Source organism: Vulpes lagopus, chromosome 7 (assembly GCF_018345385.1).
Source record: "Vulpes lagopus strain Blue_001 chromosome 7, ASM1834538v1, whole genome shotgun sequence".
Taxonomy (NCBI): Eukaryota; Metazoa; Chordata; class Mammalia; order Carnivora; family Canidae; genus Vulpes; species Vulpes lagopus.
Genome location: NC_054830.1, coordinates 22959257 through 22975346, shown reverse-complemented (window position 1 = coordinate 22975346; position 16090 = coordinate 22959257). Strand labels below are relative to the sequence as shown.

At 40.2% G+C, this 16090-nt stretch overlaps 1 protein-coding gene across 3 annotated transcripts in view; it reads right to left on the bottom strand.

Annotated features, from left to right (window-relative positions):
- The window catches only part of CACNA2D3 (calcium voltage-gated channel auxiliary subunit alpha2delta 3), an 833484-nt gene that overhangs the window by 135802 nt on the left and 681592 nt on the right, over positions 1–16090 (bottom strand). The gene's annotated exons all lie outside the window — the stretch shown is intronic.

Sequence of the window (16090 nt, the reverse complement as noted above, 5' to 3'; positions counted from 1 at the left end):
TAAATTGTCATCTATCTGCTCTCTCTCACAATGCCCTATCTCATACTTAGAGTCACCTGTTAGAATTAAAATCATTTTACAGAGAGGAGTTAAGGACATGTCAAAAGCAAAGAATGGCGAATATAGGGTCAGCGGTCCCTCCAGAGGCCTTGACAGACATCGCTAATCAATCCCAGCACTCCTCCCAGCTGAGCCCTGATGCAACACAGATGCCTTCTTAAGACAGCACTATAGGCAACCAGAACTAATCAATTGGAATCGGTTCAAAGGATAAAACACATTTGCCATTCAGAGTACTGGCTCTACATTCATTCCTTCAGGCCATGTAAAAATCAGTTTGGATCCTAAATTAGTAGTCCATTCCCTAAGCTGGAATGTGAATGGGAGGTCCACACAGCAGGAGGACTCTCTCCCTGTCTGATGCAGTCAGAGCCTTGGCCAATAGTATAAAGAGGCCAAGGGAACTACTGAGAAACCTACCACAGCTTACCCTGCAGGACACACACCAATGCTCCCCTATTCATCACAGAGGTCATCTATACCTGCCCAGTGCCTCACAACTAGCACACCACAAGCTAAAGATAAACCATCTTCTTAGAGCAGCAGTTTTGCCACATGATTTTCTAGGGGGGCAAGTATCAAGTTTGGTGTTGATTTTTTTTTCCTGAATGTTAAAATAAACCTCGATATGTTGAGGAGTAGGTTGAAAAATTAGCATGGATTTTAAGATCAAAAACAGACCCCAGAGAAAGCTGACTGTTCCACAACTCCATCCCAAGCCCTGGTGCCTCCTTTCTGCTCCACCTTGGGCAGCACTTCAGTGGGCAAGGCTAGGCATCCAGTCTAAGGACAGAATGATTGCTTTCTAGGTGAAAAAAGTTATTCTTTCCCTTGCCCTGGACCATAAGTACTTGGCCAAGAAGGCAACATGACAAAGGAAAGTTAGAAGATCTTTTTATGTCATCCCCATTTCAACAAGTATTTCTAGAGCTCACACTAGGTACCAGGCATGGTGAGAGGTGTTCTCGTGAGCATTCGCCATGTCATCCTGGCAACTAGCCCTAAGATACTTGAACAGGTATTACATAAGCTGGAAGCTACCAAGGCCAATAATACATGCTCCCTTTCATTACTGTGGCTTAAGACCAAGAGTGCACAGTGCTCTGCCAGAGGCTTGGTGACACTGCAGGTCAACACCATCCCCCTGCCCACAGTGGGTATATGAGAGAGTTTCCAACACACTGCAGAAAACCCTGAGTGTGGCTAGAATCTTCACTCATCAACACCCAGGTCCTATTAGATTTCTAAGTACAGATGATAACACAGGCAAAGAGATTCCTGTTTTATGAATACTTTTCAAGGAAAATGATTAAAACAATGCCTATGTATATTCAGATTTCTATCTTTTGCCTACAGTCACCACAAACAGCAGTTGGCAATGAAAATAATTACTTACCCTGAAATGTCAACAGCCTCTCAGCACAGAAAAATAGAAATCAAATTGTTTAGATTAACAAATGCAGAGTTATCACTTGTTAATATGAGAAATGAAATGTTTTAACTATAAAAAAACGTTGCAGATGAAAGACCCAATTTGCAGGGTATTCTGTGAGAACCACAAATTATCTTTCACAAGGATTACAGCTCATGAGGGGTAATTTGAAAACGTCTCATAGATTATTTTCAGCTGCTTATTGCTGCTGTCATATTCATAAATTCCCCTCTACAAATGCCCTCCTATCATAAAGCCTTGTTGAGAGAATGCTGTGAACAAAATTCATGTTATAGTATTGATTGTTTCTGAGAAAACCATCTAAAATATTGTTTTTTTTTTTTCATTATATCTAGCGGAACAGTATGACTACAGGCTGGTGATTTTTGTTTTGCCAGAGATCACAAATTCACAATAGCAGGACCCAACAGATGCTGTAGCTGTCTGAAGTGAGGCATATTAAGAAGGAAATATGAAGAATACACCCTGCCATAGAAATTGTAAAGAAAGAAAACCTAGTATCAAATCAATACCCGAAAAGCTTTTAAAACTAAGGCAAATATCTCTGACTTGCAGGAAGAATGTTGTGCTTAAGATGGATAAGATACCAATGGACAACCTTACAAAAATGCAAGGCTGAGAAGTGATTTACATGATTTCTTTCTAAAGATTCATAAAAATCAAATTTCATTACCCTAGTTAACGAAGTTATCCCCAGAAATAAAACACTGTTGTCTTAGATCCTAAATATCAAGGAAGTGGATAAATCAATTTCTAAAATAACCTATCTGTAGCACACATTAATATAATGATACAACTGTTAGAAACCTGTAACTTTCAATTGGAAATCAGGAAATAACTGTTTCTGGTTTGGTTAAACCCACTGGTGTATCCATTACTAAATGTTATTGGACAGAAACCTACCAGCAAATGATATTCCAAACCCTACATTGCATCACTGGGATGTGGTTTATATGCATAACGTTAGGGAGCAATCTTGTTTTCCCTTTTGATGAAAATTCTTTCTTTCTTTCTCTCTCCCTCTTTCTCTCTCAAATTGCAATGAAGTCTCAAAGAAACCCTCATTCCATTTGGAGAAACAGCTTCATGGTCTCATGGTCTACCACTCTCTTTTCAGATTCTTAACTAGAGTATCCACATCTACTTTTCACTTCACTGATACTAAATATTCATTTGGATGGACAGGATGGACCTTGAGAGCTTGTTTGGAGGTTCTCGGAGGGGAGCGCAGCTACTCGTATACCCTTGACCGAAGAACGGTCCTCCTCTATCGGGGATGGTCGTCCTCTTCGACCAAGCGCGCAGCTTTGGGAGGGACGCACATGGAGCGGTGAGGGAGGAAGGGGACACCCGCCTAGCCAGCCAGATCAGCCGAACAAATCCTAGCTGAAAACTTTCCTAATCTGGGAAGGGAAGCAGGCATTCAGATCCAGGAAATAGAGAGATCCCCCCCTAAAATCAACAAAAACCGTTCAATACCTCGACATTTATTAGTGAAGCTTGCAAATTCCAAAGATAAGGAGAAGATCCTTAAAGCAGCAAGAGAAAAAAAGTCCCTGACTTTTATGGGGAGGAGTATTAGGGTAACAGCAGACCTCTCCACAGAGACCTGGCAGGCCAGAAAGGACTGGCAGGATATATTCAGGGTCCTAAATGAGAAGAACATGCAACCAAGAATACTTTATCCAGCAAGGCTCTCATTCAAAACGGAAGGAGAGATAAAGAGCTTCCAAGACAGGCAGGAACTGAAAGAATATGTGACCTCCAAACCAGCTCTGCAAGAAATTTTAAGGGGGACTCTTAAAATTCCCCTTTAAGAAGAAGTTCAGTGGAACAATCCACAAAAACATGGATGGACAGGATGTCACCAAATTACAAAGGCCCATCAAGAAGACCCAGAAAAGGAACTAGATGATTGGGCATTGAGGAAATCCCTAGAGAGCATTTAGTTTAGGCCTGGAATATTTGGGATAGCTGTGACCAGCCTCCCTACCCATGCTAGACATTGCTAATAGATTATGGCAAATTTATCTTATGAACCCAGCCACGGCCACAGAATTCTTTAAAACCTGTTTTCTAGGTTCCCAGCACTGTTCAACTAGAGTAACAATAAAGATTAAGCCAATTTTCTACCCTGATATAGTTCTTTGTCCTTATTTTACAAATAGAAGCATGGAAAAGGAATAGGAATTTACCAAAGTTACACAGATAAGTAGTTATAGGCTTGACAAATGTAGCTGCAGGATCATGAGGTTAACCTGCATCATACAACCCAACCCTGCCATTCTTCATGCATTCTGTGTGAGCCACAATATCAAGATGATGGCATTATTGTATTAATTGTAAGAATACATTCAACATTTATCGAGCACCCAATTTTGTGCCAATTGTTTCCCAAGTGTAGTACTTTCATTTTCTCTACGCCTCGTACTGACCAAAGTATATGGGCATTTTACTGCTACACTACAGTTGAAGAAACATAATCACTGGGTTTGGATTATTTGTTCAAAGTTGTACCACTAATAAGTAGTGGAGGATGAATTTATATGCAGGTGTTTCTAAGGCCACCACCCAGCAACACTTACTGGGATGTGACAGGTTTGAAGAAGTCAGTGTTGTGATCTTTTCCTAGAATTGGAAACTGCCAACACTTACCTTAAAATATGGCAGAGAAAAGAAACTCAACCATCAGCCAGTGTGTCAATGCCATAGCTCTAGTCCCACCAAGACCCAGGAAACCAGATGAAAAGACCAAGAAAAATGAAGGTTCTTTTATCACCCAAGACCCTGCTGAGCTGGAAAAGGTATTCTTAGAACGGCAGGGGTAGAAATTCAGCTGAACTCTCTTGCAGCTACTTGAGAAAATGATGAAATTAGATACTGCCTAATAAGTAGTATTGCTAATGAATACAAAGAAGAAAAAAATCATGAGGATCTCGAAATTGGGAATACTGCTCAATGATATCCAAGTCTCCAGGAAGGATGCCCACTATCTGAAGCAGAGATATGACCAACAGACAGATGAGTGGGAGGCAAAGGAAGAAAGTCTGTACCACCCATCCATATGTGCTGGTATCTTTCCCCTGAGACAGCAGGCTTCACAAACCAGAGGGAACCATTTCCTCCACATGTAAGATATCTGAGGAAATTTAACTTCTACAGCACCTGCCATTATGACCTTGCTGTCTTCCTCCACTAGAGAAGAAGAATCTCAACAATGTAGCATATAATAGGATGATATAAGGAAGGGAGGTCAGTAGGATAAGCACAATTAAGGGTTACAGTTTTTATCTACTGTTTCTTATAAGAAATGAAAACTACAGATGACTTTGGTTTACCTAAGTAGTCAGACCATCAGGCAGCAATACATAGCATCTCTTACCAGTCCTGCAATACCACTCCAGATGGAAGACATCTAGACACTGGACATTTGTTTAGGGGCTGTGCATATTAACTTGCCTTCCATCTTAGTCTCCAAGGAGTACTCTGAAGTCAACAATAAGGGACACTTAAGGGGAAGTCATTCACCCTGCTCAGTGGCAACCATCCCATATTTTAATGGTGGTTAAAATTAAGAAAAAGAAAAGCTAAATTGATCCTCCTAAAAGATATATTTTTAAAAAAGGAACAAAGGCAGCATTGCCCACAAGATGCAGAAGAAGCATGAAAGATCTATTTTAAAACATATCCTAGTACGATTTTTGAATTTTCTGATTGGATTTGGTGTCCATTATACCCACTCACATTCCATTGGCAATAACATGTATATGGCTAAGTTCAGAGTTAAGGAAGCACACAGCTTCAGGAAGCATACAGCTTCAATAGAAAGGCACAGTGAGCAACATGGCAATGGGCAAGGATATTCGGGTTCTTGTAAGAAACAAAGGAGTAAATCACTGCAAACAATCATAAAATAATAATGACTAATAATGGTAAATAATAAATGAATAAAAAGATACGTAAATAAGTGATAAATGAATAAAATATACTATAGTCACCATCAGAGGTACAAAGGAAAACATTGCAACATACTGAATCAGTGATATAGAACACCTAATAGGGAATATTCACTCCAGGAATATGGAAGAAAGAAACAGATTAAAGCAACAGAAGATGATAGAAATGATAGAGTAATGGTAAAGAACTAGAATATGGATACTTGGTTTTCCTGATAAACAGATTAGAATTTATCAAACAGAAGGAAAGAAAATCTGAGAGGGTATCTTTTCCGAATTAAGAAAAACTACAATTATATAGATCAAGAAAGGCTTCCTATAAGAGAGATTAATGAAAAAAAATCTTAGAAGTTAGTCTAGCTTAGTGCTTGGTACATGAAAGTCTCAATTCGTATAAATTAGAGAAAAAATACACGTAAGCAAAACAAATGGATTCTGGTAAAATTTTCTAATTTTAAAGAACAAATTAAAAATTCTGAAGTCTAGAGACCAACCAACCAAATAAAAAATGAAACTAAACAAGGAACCAAATGGAGATGGCAATTCTCAGATATGCAACGGCTCAGGGAGCATGCCATCTACACATTGTGTTTTGAAGAAAAATGACTCAAGATCTCCTTTAACTGGTCAAAGGAAAAATTATGAAAAGCAAGGGGAAAGGGGAGGGGGATAAAGAGTGCAAGAAGAACTTAAAAATATGGGGGTCATGCTGTTCAAGTGCCAGCAATAAGCACTAAAATCAGCTAAAGTCAGAATTAAGTATAAATGATTTAGCAAATACGGCTATAAAACAATGCAAAGTCAATAATTTGACAAACTTCAAAGCACCTTCTGCATGCCAGGCAATTTTCTAAGTATCTGAGATGAAGTAGAGAATAAGAAATATAAAGTATATGCCCCATGGAACTTAACATCTCATAGCAGAAGATAAAGACATAAAAAATATGTATCAGGTGATGGAAAAGCAGGTGTGCAGGGCACAGAGTACTGGGGATTCAGGAGAGGAGGAGTTTCTACTTTATACATGATGATCAGGAAATCCCTTTTGGAAAACAGTTGAGCAAAAATTTTAAGGAAAAGATGGAGCCAGTGGTGAAGATATCTAGAAGGAAACTGTCCCAGGTAGAAGGCACAGTAGATGCAAAGGCCCTGACATATGAGCAAGTTTAATGTGATTGAAGAACATAAAGGCAATGTAGTCAAGTAAGTAAAGGTGAAGTAGAAGGAGCTGAGAATACAGAGTCACTTGGGGTCAAATCATGTAGGAACCTGTGGGTTGAGGAAGCTTTTAAAATGACTCATAAGGGTACTCATGCCTTTGTTTAACTGCCTGTCCTTGAGTGTGGGCAGGAACTAGGGACTTGTTCCTAGCAAACAGAATATGTGATATGAATCATAAAGCATCACTTCTGAGACTAAGTAACAAAAAACTCTGGCTTTCATCTTGTTCACCCTCTCTTGCTTGTTCTAAGGAACATCAACTAACACATAGTGAATTGACCTGTGGAGACAGCCATATAAGGGAGGCCATTGGCTAACAACCAGTGAGGACTAAATGTTGCTAAGCTTCTCAGGAGTGAGTGTGGGAGGATTTCCTTTGTTCGTTGAGCCTTCAGATGAGACCACAACCCCAACAACATTTTCATTGCAGTCTCACAAGAGATCCTGGGACAATACTTGGATTGCAGCCTTTGTGAGAGACCCTGAGCCCGAGGACCCAGCTGAACTTTACCCAGATCCCTGACTCACAGAAACTGGAGGTAATGAATGTTTGCAGTTTGGATTCCATAATGTGGAAGTTATAGGTAACCTTGAGGAGAAGCACTTCACTGTAGATGAACCTGTCTAGGGTGGGGTCTGGAGAAAACAAGGGGGGAGGTAAGATCCTAGGGCACAATACAGCAAGAAATCCATGACACAAATGAAATAATTCAATAACAAAAATAATTTTGGCTTAAGAACCTGACTATATTAGCACAAATCTGGAAAGTGGTAGGAGTAGGTTAGTGAAGCAAAAGTGTAGAAAATGACCACAAGATTCCAAAATTTCTTCATGTATTTAAAGACAATGGGGAACTCTCATCTGCTTCAGCCTGTCCACATATAATTTGGTCTTGAAGTAGGAATGACAGTTAGACTCAAACTTTTCATCCAGAATAGAACCCAGGAGCTCTCAGTAGGCACAGACTTTGGGAGGCCATGGAAATTCAAAATCTTTGATCAACACTGTTCTTTTCCCACCAACTGGCCAAAACATTTTCCATGAGTAGGAGAGTCTTCAGAATGATTGGCAGAGCATTTATATTCCTGCTGCAGACCCTACTGATGCCTATCTCTCTCTTCCAGGGAGGGGAGATTCACATTAGGTCACTTATCCTCTGTGGGCACTTTGCTTAGCATGAGTCACATATATTCTTGTCTTAAATAAGATCAAGATCCCAACAAGGTCACCAGGAGATTTGCCTGGGTAAAGGCAGCTAAACAAATCCCCAAATCTCTCATGAGCCATGTTGGGGGGAAAAAATCCCAGAAACTGTTTTCCACCAAAGCATGTGAGGGCATTTCCAATGCTCTACCAAGCTTATGCTTATTACACTGTTCAGAGGTTTATAAACTAGAGAGAAGATTAAGTAAATCACGGTCTTGACTGACAATGAGAGCATATATTTTTAGAAAGCTTAGGATCTTTGATTGGGATTTCTGTGTAACCACATATACAAAAACATTAGGCACAACTGATGGGCACCTTCTGATACATGAAGCTCTATCTTCAACATTTACTTACACAGCCCCAGATTTAAATATCCAGTTCATTTTTATAAGTTAAAAAGATGGTGAAATGAGTGAACAAATTAGTGTTTTATGTTTTCCAAAAAATAGATTTGTGACATATTTTCATCCAAAGCAGGAGTTGGCAACCTTTTTCTATAAAGGGCCAGGTAGAAAATATTCCTGGCTTTGTAGTCCATATGGTCTCATCATGTGCTCATCACATCACATCATGTGCTCATCTAACTACTGAGCTCTGCCATTTCAGCAGGAAGCTGTCCATAGACAATAAGGGCATGTTGTTTACAAAAACAGCTGGTAGATATAAAAGTAATTGTACCCAGAATATGTAAAGAACTCATATCTCAGCAATAAAAAGACACATAACGTAATTGAAATAAGGGCAAAGTATATGAAAAGACATTTCTCCACTGAACAAATGCAAGTAGAATAGGAAAAGATGCTCCGCATAATTAGTTATTAGGGAAATGCAAATCACTTCATGCTCACTAGGATGGCTAAATAAAGAAAATAGACAATAGCAAGTGTTGACAAAGATGTGGAAAATTGGAACCCTTAGATGTTGCAGACAGGAATGTAAAATGGTGCAGCCACTTTTGAAAACAGCTTGGTCATTCTTCAAAAATATCAAACATAGAGTTACCATATGACACCAAAATTCCACTTTTAGGTGTCTACTACCCAAGAGAAATGGATATATATATATATATATATTAATACAAAAAGTTGTATAAGAATGTTCATATCAACATTGTTAATAATAGCTAAAAAATGGGAACCCAATTCTAACAACTGATGAATGGATAAACAAAATGGTTACATACAAACAATGGAATATCATTTGGCATTAAAAAAAAGTATTGACATATGCTACAATATGGGTTGACCTTGAAAACATTAAACTAAGTGAAAGCTGATCACACAAGGCAATGTACTGTGTGATTCCTTATCTGCAGAGTACAGAATAGGCAAATCCATAGAGGTAGAAAGTAGATTTGTGGCTGGGGTAGGGAATAGGCTATCAAGAATGAGTGTGTGTATGAGGGGTCCTTTCTGGGATGTTAAAAATGTTCTAAAATTAGACTGCAGTGATGGCTGCACAATTCTGTCAATACACTAGTCCAATAACCTATACTTTAAATGGGTGATTTTTTCTTTTTTTTTAAATTTAAATTCATTTTGCCAACTCATAGTATGACACTCAGTGTTCATCACATCATGTACCCTCCTCAATGCCCATTGGGTGAATTTTATAGTATGTGAAATATATCTCAATAAAACTATAAGAAACATGAAACATGTCAAGATACCATAATGGCATCTCCTATGCACACTTCCACAAAGAAGAGCACATGCCAGTAAGCACTGGCTAGTGAGAAGTGGTGGGCGTAGTCAACCATCGTTCTAACAAGAGTAGCAATAGCAGTGATAATTTAGCAGCTACTCATGATCGACCACTCACCATAAGCATCTGCTAAGCACTGTATATATATATATATTTATAAACAAACTTATTTCTCTCAACAGGAACCAGAGAGGTCCCCCAAAGCCATGTAGAATCTGGGTGTAAGTCATTCTCCATTATTGGTAAATTCCTTTTCTTTTTGGTGATGATGAACCAAATCTACTTCTTTAAAAACTAGACTGTTAGAAATCCAACCAAAGCACCAAACAACCTCATTTTATAAGAAGGGCGAAATGGCCCTGGGCTCTCTGCCAAATCCTTGGTTCACATTGGCTTTAGTGCCCAAATCACACCATATTCTCAAAAAGAGGGGTCTCGACTTGCCGATTTAGAATGTACAAGCCAGGGTGGTCTGGGTGGCTCAGCGGTTTGGCGTTGCCTTTAGCCCAGGGCGTGAATCTGGAGACTCAGGATCCAATCCCACATCAGGCTCCCTGCATGGAGCCTGCTTCTCCCTCTGCCTGTGTCTCTGCCTCTCTCTCCCTCTCTCTCTCTGTCTCTCATGAATATATAAACAAAATTAAAAAAAAAAAAAAAAGAATGCACAAGCCAGGCATGAGAACCTGTTATCTGAAAATTCGGCCACTGAGTTTTGGGTGGAGGGTATGTTGGAGCTTTTGATAAGGTTTATAAAAGGACAGTGCCTCTTGGCAGTGAGTATCCTGGAGAGTTAGCACACAGGATCCAGTTTCTCAAGACTCTGGGCTATTTTTATTCCTGGAGCAGTAATCCTTACCATGCCCCCATGCCTGCCTACGGTGGTATGCAGAGCAGCTGTTCTCTATGGCGACTTGAAATACAGCATAACTGGCAGCTACCTCATTAACCCATTTCTATGATGTTTGTTGTTGTCAGTCATACTGGCTTAGACCTCGTTTTGCCCCTCTATTGCTCCTATTTGTCAGCTTAAAAAAAAAAAAAAAAAGGAAGAGAAAAGCAAATGCCAAACACATCAAAGGCCCTGCCTCATATTGACATTTAGAACCAAGACGTGCCTTGAGTGCCCCATCTTTCCCTGGGTCATCTGTCCACCTGTCTGTCAGTCCTGCTTTAAGATTCTAGTAAATACCCCTGAAACTTGAGACACTCCTCTGTGTCTCAGAGTACCCACCTGGAATGTGGCTACAACATGTATGAGGGATCTCATTCAAGATTCTTGGAGAAGTTTGTTCCATCTGCCTGGGATGCCCTTCCCACAGATTTTTGCATGATGGCGGCCTCTCCCCATTTAGGGCTTTCCTTCTGTCAGGCCTTCCCTGAACCACCCCACCCCTGAGTCTGCAGAAGAATGGCCCTGCAATATACCCAGATACACATGTGTGAGGATGAGCATGCATCTCTGCCCTTGCCACTGCCAGCATTATCTCATCTCTTTATCCTGGTCTATTTTCTACAGAGCATTTACTACTCTGGGTCCCTCCCTCTCTCCTCCCTCCTCCCTCCCTTCTCCCTGCCTTCCTCCCATTCATGCAATACGTTGTTGTCTGTATCTCCCACACAAATGGAAGCTCTGCATTGGCAGCAGTTTGGTTCTTAGTGTTTTCAGGGAGTGTTGTGGCATTTGTATGGGAGGATCCTTCGTTGGGCAGCTGTCACCCCAACCTCCAGGTACGAAGGCATGCTAACAGTGCCCTCTTACTGTATCACCCAACAATCCCTCCATACACTCCAAGATGACCTCAAGGGGGCTAGTTCGCAGCTGTATCCCCAGCGCTATGTACACAGTACATGCTAGATACACAGTTATTGAACAATTTAATTACAAAATGAAGAAATGGGACAAGATCTTTTCATAAAGGAGCCTATAAGCGAAAACAGTGAATTTGAAAGCACAAAAATTTGAAGCTTATCATTCTTCAATCTCCCCTCTACTGACAGTTTGGACCAGATCATTCTTTATTGTTTTGAGGGGCTGTCCTGTGTCTTACTGGATGTTTGTTTAGCAGCATCCCTGACCTCTACCTACGAGATGCCAGTAGCACCCCCTCTTAACCAATTGTGACAACAATATTTCTATATGCTATCAAATGTCCCCTGGGTGGGAGGAAATTGCCCCTGGTTGAGAACTACTGTTTAGTGAGTAAGTATTAGTTTCTGCCAAGATGAAATACTCCTTTTGCTCAAACCTGACAAACTAGAAGTTTACCAACACAGACTTGATACATAACTCCTGCCATATTCGTTAACTCATATATATGAAATCCCGCCAAAGGAATATTGTTAAACTGAATATTTGCCTATAACATTTTGCCAACACTATTCATCTATTTTTAATGAAAGGTTCATATTAAGTAGTACACTCCATTTAAATACCATATACCTGACAATAGCTGGTGGTCAGGGGTGTTAATTTCTGTCCTAATTAGCTGATTAAAATGAGATCTTCTGTCTTAACATCAAGCATTCCTCTTCATTATACTGCCTCGAATTATGCAAATGAGACCACATAACCCCATTTTCAAATTTCCCCAAATGAATGGATTTAATGTGTTTCTCTTTTGAACATGTTTCTTGCAAAGAAACAGACTGGCAGATCAGAGCTCTCCCACAAATTTACTAAAAATAATTGAATTTAACACTTAAATTAGATGGATTTTTGGTATGTAAATCACACCTCAAAAAAATCTGTTTTAGAAAACTGTTTCTGGAGGAAAACAATGCCTCTATGGTCTCTCAGCTACTTTTTTTTTTTTTTTTTCCTGCTGCTGATCAGATTAGCTATTCTAAGCATCACTTCAATGCTCAGACCTCAGAAAAGACATTTGCTGATGTAGAGATAAGTACTGGGTCAGCACACTTGCCGTTAGGATGGGGTACTAAATGGTTTTTCTATCCCTTAAAATACCCATAGTGGTCTGTGTCATATTACGAGGGCATGGATTGGAGTTGCAGCTGCTGATTGCTTCTCTTCGAGTTTTTGTCAAATGCTGTGTTCTCCTTGCCTGGACAGTACAATTTGCAAACTTCTGCACCTACACAGGACAGGTGAAAATGAAACCCATCTTCCTTGAGTTATTTATTCTGTCACTATTTTTGGCAAATTTACCACACATCAAACTTGGTGCTTAGCACTGAGAAGACAGAGCTAATTGGGACAGTACTTGCCTTTGGAGGGTTTTTAAATTTTATTTAAGAAATCAAAGTGAAACATTTGTAGAAGAAGTTCTAGATTTTGATATGCTAAAATTTACATTTTAAAGCAAATGAAAACAATTAGAATTTATTATCTGTTATTTTAGAAATCCCCAAATCTGAACTTTTTTAAAAAAAGATTTTATTATTCATGAGACACACGCACAGAGAGAGAGAAAGAGAGAGAGAGAAAGAGAGAGAGGCAGAGACACAGGCAGAAGGAGAAGCAGGCCCCATGCAGGGAGCCCGACATGGGACTTGATCCCAGGTCTTCAGGATCACGCCCTGGGCTTAAGGCAGTGCTAAACCGCTGAGTCAATGGGGCTGCCCCCAAATCTGAACTTCTTTAGAGAAAACTGAGATGCCATACTGTGTATTTGTCAAAGAGAGTCCAGAAGGAGAAGAGGAGGGTCAGACAGACCATCCAGAGATGGGAGAAGTTCCCTGCATAGCTTCACCCTCCCTGGTGGCTCAGTGTTTCCCTCAGTGCATTTCTTTTCTGTCCATGGCATTTCTATCCTCACATGGTAGTAGCAGTGCCTATGACTCCTGTCAGTAGGGCCCAGTCTCCCCAATAAGAGCAGAGTAGAAAATTAACACCATGATCTAGGTAATTTATGGAACTCAAGTCAATAATAACTAAGCGAGGGCAAAACAGGTTTCTACAAGTTCAATTCATTTTGTAGCATTCTTATTGAGGATCAATCCACTCTGCTTCAGGTACTCCATGGGGTTCTGTTCAGAGGGACAGGCGATGAAAAGAACAAAGTCTTTGACCTCCAGGACCTTCTAGATAATTGTCCAGCTTTTCTATTCACCTGTCCTATGTGGACATGGCTTTAAAAATAACTGCTATTTTACAGGTCTCTGGGGGCAATGTCATTATGAAGCTTGGTTCTCAGTTGTGAATATCTAGAGAGCCTAGTAAAATAAGGGGGTCAGGAAATATTTAGTGAATAAATGAGTGAATGAATATTCCACCTGCTTGAAGATAAATATTGGTCACCCCAATTCCTAGCATTTTTATACTTCTTCATAGTCCAGTATTTTATTTGTTTTCTCATGTTATCCCCAAATCAAGCCAGAGTAAGGTGAGGGAGGTAATGATCCCAATTTATTTTAGAGAGAACTTCAGAGACCTGAGACCACACATTTAGCAAGTTACAGAGTGAGTGACAAACCTACATGGACTTTATAGTCCCAAGGTTTGCATTTCTAATAAGGACAGGAAAATGGATGAGGGGCCTGACTCACACATAGAAGGTTCTAGCACTCTGGAGAGACATTGTAGGCCAATGAGAGAGTCCTACTACTTCTTCCTTTGCAGTGAGAAAGCAATTAAGAAAATTCAGCACACTAGTGGCAGCTGGAAAGTTGGCAGGTCCCTCAAGAGAAGGACTGTAAGCAATGTCATAGGCCAAGAAGATGGATGGAGTCCATTTATGCACTGAGGCTGACATACAAATGGAATCCTGCCAGTTTGACTGCTCTTTCTTCAAAGATGTCATTGACAGATGAGTATCTAAATGTTTTTGTTTAAAAAAGAAAACAAGAAAAAAGAAAGAAAGAAGAGAATAAAGCAAAAGCAAAACAAAACAAAACAAGAAACTCTTTCTGTCCCAAACAGACACACATAGCCGATGAATGTGAAAACACCAGATCAGGCCTGAGAGCAGTACAGGCCTTTCAAAGTCATCTTTGATGATTATTTGCAAAGTTGTACACCTTTCCTTCCAGAGACATTTCAATTTAACACAAGGATTTCATTGAAACCCCACATTCCTGCCAGTTGGCTGTTTTCCATCTGCTGTTGGAGGCACACTGGTGGGGGGGACAAGCATGCTCACATATTCATCTTCACTTGCCAAAACAAGGCTTCTTCCCCAATTAAAATGACCTTTTTTATTTTAGAGTAGTAAACAATGTCTACTTAACTTGAGGAAAATATACAGAAGAAAGTTATCGAACCTAATCACACAGTGACATGATGAGTGAGTCAGAGTCAATGCAATCTGTGGGGAGAGCTGAAGAGGCCGCTCTGCTTTTGGAGACAGAGAGGTCCTCTTGAGGTCACTGCCTTCATGGTGCCGCATCCCTGGCAGCCTTCAAGAGCAAACTGAGCAAATCTGTTTTACTTCTGTCCACCAAGCACACTTTTAAAAAGAAGGTTAATAAGCACTGGTTTTAAAAGGTAAGTACTAAATACAGTTCCTCAGATAACCTTGCTTCTTTGTCTTCCTCTGTAATTATCTTCTAATGATGGGGATCTGTTGACATACACTGAAGAGCAGTAAAAGGGAGGATTTCTCTTCCACCCACTCAAGGTTCACCAAACCATGTCCCATGACCTACATGTGGTCTCTGGCCGGCTGTGTAACTCAACAGTAGACCAGTACAGACCAGCAAACCATCTGGAAAATTCACGTTCTTCTCCACACTGGACCCAGACTGAGTCCCCATTGTGACCATACTCAGCCAAACAGACATTTACGCAATAATTGGCATTTGGAAGCATCTGACCTTAGTTTGCTAGCTTGGACAGAAGTGGCTGGGATAGGCACAGTGATCTTACAGCCGACACAGAACATCCTTCATGATGACTGAATGAGAAACCCTAGGAAAGGATTTCCAGAAAATTCCAAACACAGGGGGACAGTCCACTTTGGTCAGACCATGTCATTGACAGCTGCTGCACATGGCCCCATTCCAGAGAAATAACATGCCTCTGGAACTAGCTGGTTGCATCACCCTAAAGGTAAGCAAGGCTGACCTCCTTTGCGCAAAAGTAAACCTTACTGAGTTAAATGATCTGTCTCCTACTTTCTTCAAGGAACATGAGAGGCTAAGTTACAAAATTTGAAGACAGCAGCCGTGAATCCTCAGAGTCCTTATCTCCTGACTGATTATTTACAGGTCTGCCTAGATGAAGATGATCTATAGGTCAGATACATAAGACAGTCTTCCTTGCCATATCCAACAAGCCAGGAATAAACAGGGCAACTATCCCCAAATCTTCACATCCCTGCTAATACAATCATGATGCATAGGCTAAGTCAGAAATAAAGTGGGGAAAGGAGCCCAGTGTTTCCCAGCCAAAGAACAACCACTTCAAACATGTCTGCTCTATTTGCATTCCTTCTCACAAATATTCACAGTGTGCAAAGACACAATGGTTGATGTTCAAAGTCCACCTATGGTACAACTTACTGAAGGAAATTGCCTTAGAACAGAACA